This window comes from Platichthys flesus, chromosome 23 (assembly GCF_949316205.1).
Source record: "Platichthys flesus chromosome 23, fPlaFle2.1, whole genome shotgun sequence".
In the NCBI taxonomy this organism is placed as follows: domain Eukaryota; kingdom Metazoa; phylum Chordata; class Actinopteri; order Pleuronectiformes; family Pleuronectidae; genus Platichthys; species Platichthys flesus.
Window position 1 is genome coordinate 1,056,135 of NC_084967.1, and position 6,270 is coordinate 1,062,404.

The 6,270-nt window shown below is 42.0% G+C and overlaps 1 long non-coding RNA gene across 1 annotated transcript; it reads right to left on the reverse strand.

Annotated features, from left to right (window-relative positions):
• Positions 1–1,060: 1,060 nt before the first annotated feature.
• On the reverse strand, positions 1,061–2,386 carry LOC133948910 (uncharacterized). The gene is made up of 2 exons (XR_009920101.1): positions 2,204–2,386; positions 1,061–1,586 (listed from the first exon to the last, which is right to left on the reverse strand). It is a non-coding gene; the product is annotated as an uncharacterized LOC133948910 (long non-coding RNA).
• Between the last annotated feature and the right edge of the window lie 3,884 nt (positions 2,387–6,270).

The following is a 6,270-nucleotide window of genomic DNA, read 5'->3' on the forward strand; positions in this document are numbered from 1 at the left end:
ATCCCTGCAATAACACTTGCCATTGCTGATTCTTGTCTGTAGCCTCGCTCGCCCCTGCAATGAACAATCGTGTACACTGGCACACACATGCCCAGTGTGCGCTACAGTGGTAGTTATTGGCCGCTCTAAATAGTTGATTAAGAGTTTTTCCCACCCGAGTCTTTACTCATGTTCAGGGAAAGAGTTTCTCTTTGTGCCTCCAGAATTCACTCTCCGGTTCTTCTGCCATCCCTCCCCGGTGACTGGACTCTGCGAGCGAAACATTCCCTCTTCACTTCCTCCTCTCGTCCTCGTGCCACCTTTGATCAGAAAATAAACACTCTTTAGATGGTCGTACTGTGTGACGCCTTGTGTTCTGTCTCTGCGCTCGGGTTTAAAGACACTTTAAACACCACCATACTTATATTAACATGAAGCTACAGCCAGCAGCAGATCATGAGGACTAATTGCAGTCGGAAATACCTAAATAAAAACTCATCAGCACTCTAACTTATAAGTTGCCAATATTTTGTCAATTTTTTATACAATGCCATTTTATAGGCACCTATATTCAATCTCTGCTCCTCGAAAGATACATTATGAATGAAGGTAATTATGTTATACATTCCACTACAGTAGGTTGTGCTGTGGCCAAGGATAAAAAGTAGCAAATATAAGTTGGAACGTTTGCAGATAAAAGTGCTGAATTTATCCAATAGAGAATAATGGGTCATCATTGGTTGATCATCAACTAAACACTCTTATTCCAGTTACAGTTCTCACAACTTTACTTTTTCTAATAGAGTTGAACCTTGTGTTATATTGACAGTACAATTATTAGACAATGCATTGAAACATTTGAATAAACCCTCACTCACTGGACATGAGAATCAGATCAAAACGATGTTACATGACTGTTTTGCCAAACGCTCTTATTGATTATACTGTCTCCATTTTGTTGAAAACACAAAGAGGGATAGAGGAGGATAGACAGGGAGAGGAGGAGGGGGAGATGAAAGGATGGAGTTGGCAGAAAGAGAAACCAGGTGAGAGAGTAGTGAAGACTCCACAATGATTTCAATCAGGAGAGACTTGGTTTTTACTTTAACAAATCTATTATTTACAGTGCACAGAGAATGCTAATATTTATAGTCTTTGGCATTTTAGACCCCTGTGTGATGTCATCAGGATTAGAAGGGGGTGTAGCAGAACGTCTTACAGGAATACCCCCCCGGGGTCTACACACTGGTGGTGGTTCATTGGTCAATCGTTTGTGGTCCATGTATGAGCATTGTCTTATTGGACTTCCTAAGTGTGACGTCCTCTGTCCTTAACCCTCACAAGAGTAAGGAAAAACTACGAAAAAACCCTTCTTGAGGGAAAAAACGTAGAAACCTCAGGAAGAGCCGCATGCAAGGGATCCCTCTTCCAGGATGGACAGAAGTGCAATGGATGCCACGAGTAACAGTCTGTTGTCAGGCAGTCAGCTGCCACCTTAGTCCGTGATCGGTTGTCATCGGGATCCGGAAGAGGTGATGAATGTTCTTCTCAGGACTGGAGGAGATTGGGGTGGAGGAGGGGTTGTGCGAGTCACTGCATTGACACTGCTGAGGAAGAGAAGAGAAGGGATTTTTAAAGTTTGACAGCTGCTGTGTGACTGGCTGAAGGAACCAGCGCGGGCCTGATTAGATGATTGGGAACACCTACGATCAGCTGACGCGTACGGGTTAAGCCCTCCCCTGGGCATTCCCGAAATTTAGGAACGCCCGCAGTCAGCTGATCTGAATGGGGTTTTAAGTCTTCCTCACTGAACTTACGCTGAGCTCCATTTAGATACTGAAGCCCAAATTACCCCTGACAGCTGTTCAAGCAGTCTATGATTGATCTATGATATAGAGGAAGTGCTCCACATAGATCCACCGAATGAATGGATGCGTGAGTGGGTGGAAGGCAAGACTGTACTGTAACGTGCTATGAGTGATCATCAAGACTAGAAAATAGCTAACAGTGCATTGACCATATACTGTTCTCAAATGTGGATTCTCCTTCACCTTCTCTTACATTTATGTATTGCCATGGTATGCACCTTGGCCACCCCTCCCCCCTCTGTGTGAGTTTGAATAAATAAATGAATGACTGAATTAATTCTCATTGGTGAGCCATGTCAGAGATGCATGAGTGTGTGTGATTGGTATAGCAGGTTTGGTCGTGGGTGTGGTTTCACCTTTCAGGTCCCTGGCACACCTACAGCTCATCTCCACCGATCACCCGGTGCAGTATAAGAACTCTGATCTTCATTCCACTTGCCTTCAGATTATACAGTCCCACTATGTCGCAATGAATTTTGCATTTTGGTCCAGTTCCTGGTCCAGTTTAGCATGAATACTTTGCTTCATTTATTATCAGATTATATGCAGAGTTGGACAAATTATAGTATAAAGAGAAAAATAAGTATGAATTGCTTTTAAGTGAAATGTGTGATTTAGAATGGGTTTGAACAATGTGAGACTCTGTAGGAATATTACATTCTCATTAGGGGCTGAAAACGACGGATGTACTGTGGTTGCTAAGCTTTGTGTTGTAGATTGCTCTTTCAATCAGTGTTTCCAGTATTGTATACTAAATATATTGTAGGCTAAGTAATTTACAGTGTTTGTCAAGTCAGTGCACATGTACACGACTGAATGTTCATTTATACAAATCATTTTGTGTAATCGTTTTTTAATCAAACAGCATCAGCAACAAAACTGTGCCAAAAAACAAGCTGATGATGAAAGACCAAAAGAAGACAAACCCTTCAGGCAGATGCTGTCTTTGTTGCAGGTCCCGCTTCGGGAGTTTTGATTTGTCGATTTTTACCTGGGATAATCAACAACCGGTCACCGGAGAAATGTTGTAATAATTTGTTGTTGTAATGAGATATCCCTAGATTACTGCTGTGTTTAGATCAATTTAAAACAGGGAGAATTGTTTATTGAATCTAAATGGTTCTCATTCATGATTGATTATTCATTTCATTTCCCCCCAGTGTGTGTGTTAGTTTGCATTTATATGCACAGTGAAAGTCTTAGCTGAATCCTACCCTGACATTCCCTCTGATGTAACAGATGATCAGTGATTTTGAATGGGAGAGAGGTGAGAGAGTGAGCCAAAGGGCACGGTCCTCGTGTTTTTTTTGAGGATCCTTGGTTTCATCTTTTAAAAATAATCTGCGGATCCCATGATTTAGATAGCAGCATCAAGTACAGGACACTCACCTGCACACAGGACTCTCTGTCCTTGGGGATGGGGGATGGCTGAGTGTGGGGTGTCAATATCAGCAGGTTGCAATTTTGTAAATTGCGCAATTGGGGGATGGCATTTTATTATTTTGGTTTAAAGGGTATATTATCCCCCTACAAAATACCTACTTCCAGATAGATAGATAGATAGATGGATACTTTATTAATACCGTGGGAAATTTAGGGCGGTGACGGGCACAGTGAGAAGAATAGGCACAGGGACAAAATAGAGGGGGAATCAAACCTGCTGTAGTGTGCAATGATAGATTCTAAGATCCTAATATCCCTGTGCTAAAGTTGATCAAAAATGTGCCGATAGTGAACAAACTAGAGCCGATTTCAGACATGAACTCCAGAGAATGTCCACACAATTCTTTCTGGATGGCTTTGGCTGAGAAGTCGTCCGCTGACCAGAAGGTCGACATTTCCATTCCAGCATTTCCCTTCCACAGGCTGAAGTGTCCTTGGCCAAGATACTCGACCCCAAAATTACACTACAAATAGAATTCGAGTTGTCATCAAGTCTAGAAAAGTGCTATATAAATGCAGACTATTTACCATGGACATTAACCGGACTTTGTCTTTCACATATGAAGAACGAAGCAAGAGATTGTCCAGGTCAGACATGTTTACAAAAAAAGGAAGATCTCAAGAGTGTTTAGGTTAGGGCTGGCTTTCTCTCAAGCCTATGATACATTCAGCTTTTTCAACACTCTCACCATTAGCTCTCTTTAAGCATTTCATCAGGAGAGACTTGATTCTCAATTTCATGATGTTTATATTTTCCAACGCACCAAAGTAATGTCAATGTTTACAGTCTTTTGCATTTTAGACCCCTGTGAAATGTCATCAGGATTAGAAGGGGGTGGAGCAGAGCATCGAACAGGAATACCCCCGGGGTCTAGACACTGGTGGTGGTTCATCAGTCAATCGATTGTTTTGGATGGCCCATATTCTTAAGAATTGTCCTATTGGACTTCGCAAATTGTGACCTGATCTTAACCCTCAACAAGAGTAAGGAAAAAATACAAAAACCTTTTTTGACAGGAAAAACGTAGAATCCTCAGGAAGAGCCGCATGCGAGGGATCCCTCTTCCAGGACGGACAGAAGTAGAATGGATGCCACAAGTAATACGTATATTGTCAGGCAGTCTAGTTGATTTTTTAGTCCGTGATCAGCTGCCACCATGATCGGGTGACGCGGCAATCCACGATCCACTGATACTATTGGGATTCATCATCAAAGTCCATGATTGCTGCCAACATAATGTGGGATTATGCATACGATCAGCTGCGGTCGGGATCCGGTAGAGGTGATGAATATTCTGCTGGACACTGGAGGAGATTGTGGTGGAGGGGGGGTTATGCCCGTCACAGAACAAGGGCTGACTGCGGAAGAGATTTTTTTAAGTTTGACCGATGCTGAATGATTGACTGAAAAATACCTGATTGGACGTTAGGCAGGTTAGGTCTTCCTGACTGAATTTACACTAGCTTCATTAGTGGCTTGTGTGACAGAAGTTTTAGCTGGTGTTGGAATATTTTTTAACTAAACTGAGAGTTTTACTTAGAACCTGGTCCCTGCCTCCTAATAATGTTCTCTCTTAAAAGTTAAGGGTTTTTAATCATGATTTTTCTACCCACCTTTCCCAAAACAAGACAACAAGACGTTCAGGTGTCGTAAACAATAAAGGGAATTATTTTTATATTTAGAATTGTTCATAAAAACAAAGCTTACTTTAAAGCTAGAAGTTTAGCTTGCCACCCTTTATGATTATTGTGCAGGAAGTCAGTTGAGCATGGTACACTAAAATTATCCTAGCAGCTGGTTTCAAAATTGAAAGAACATAGGAACACATCCTCCAATCAGTGTTTCGCTGTAGTTTTGATTCATAATTTGAATGTTACTAATTTACTAGTTTTATAAATGAAAAATAACACTACAAAAACATAAAAAAATGAAAAATACAACAGTCAAAAAAGTTATAATGTTTAATGGTTATGCTTGCAGATTTTGATGGATTTGATTTTTTTAATAGTTTTTAGATTAGATACAGGTAGACAGGAGAGGCAGGGGAGAGAGGGGATGGCCCTGGCTAGATTCAAACCTGGACCTTGCACTGCAGCAGGCACTCAGCCTGGACATATTAATCATCCCTCTTCAGATACAGTGCTTTTGGGAAACACACAGGAAGGACATAACCATCATCTTCGCTATAAGATACTTTTGGGAAATGAGACCCGGACATTTTGTAGCGCGATAATTAAACCTATGGACAAAATGCAGTGAGTTATGGTGCCTTTCCGGTTATCAAGTGGGCGCCCTCTTTCCTCATCCTTTCGCTGATAGGCCCACAATGACTCCAGATGGTCTAATAGCAAACCCCGGCATTCAGGACTCACCCCTCAGGTGCCATTTACTCAGTTTAGACACAGGTGGAGTCTTTTCTTCTTTTAGAGCCACTGACTGCCCTTTTTCAGCAGCTCTGGAGATATCTTTAACTGCTTGCCTTTGGGACTTACCTTGTACTCTCATCTCCCGGAGTAGCCTTGATGTAGATGTGGATACAAACCCTCTGCAGGCTACTTCAACCGGCCAATCTATTGCTTGTCTCGTTGTTGTACATCAGCCGTGAGCTCAGCGTCCCTCAGCTTCTTGCTTCTCCACTGCATCCTCTCAGGGTACAATAAGTTCTAAGACGCATCTGGGATGCAAAGTCTCTGCCCTGCTCGGTCTATTACTGCCCTGAGTCTGGTCTTGAGGTGTCTTTGTCTCCAGGGTGTATGGTGGTTGAATTAGGAAACATATACCCTCGTCACTTTAGATGAAACAAAAGAGAGCATAGTTAACTTAAATTCAAGAAATCAACAGACACTGTTAATTTATGTGGGCTGTACTCTACAAATAGTCACTGATTCTCCCAACTATCTGTAGGTCAGGCTTTAACTTGTGATGCTGTGCGATGGAGTGTAGCAGCACAAAAAGTGAATACAACTGAGAGATGGACTG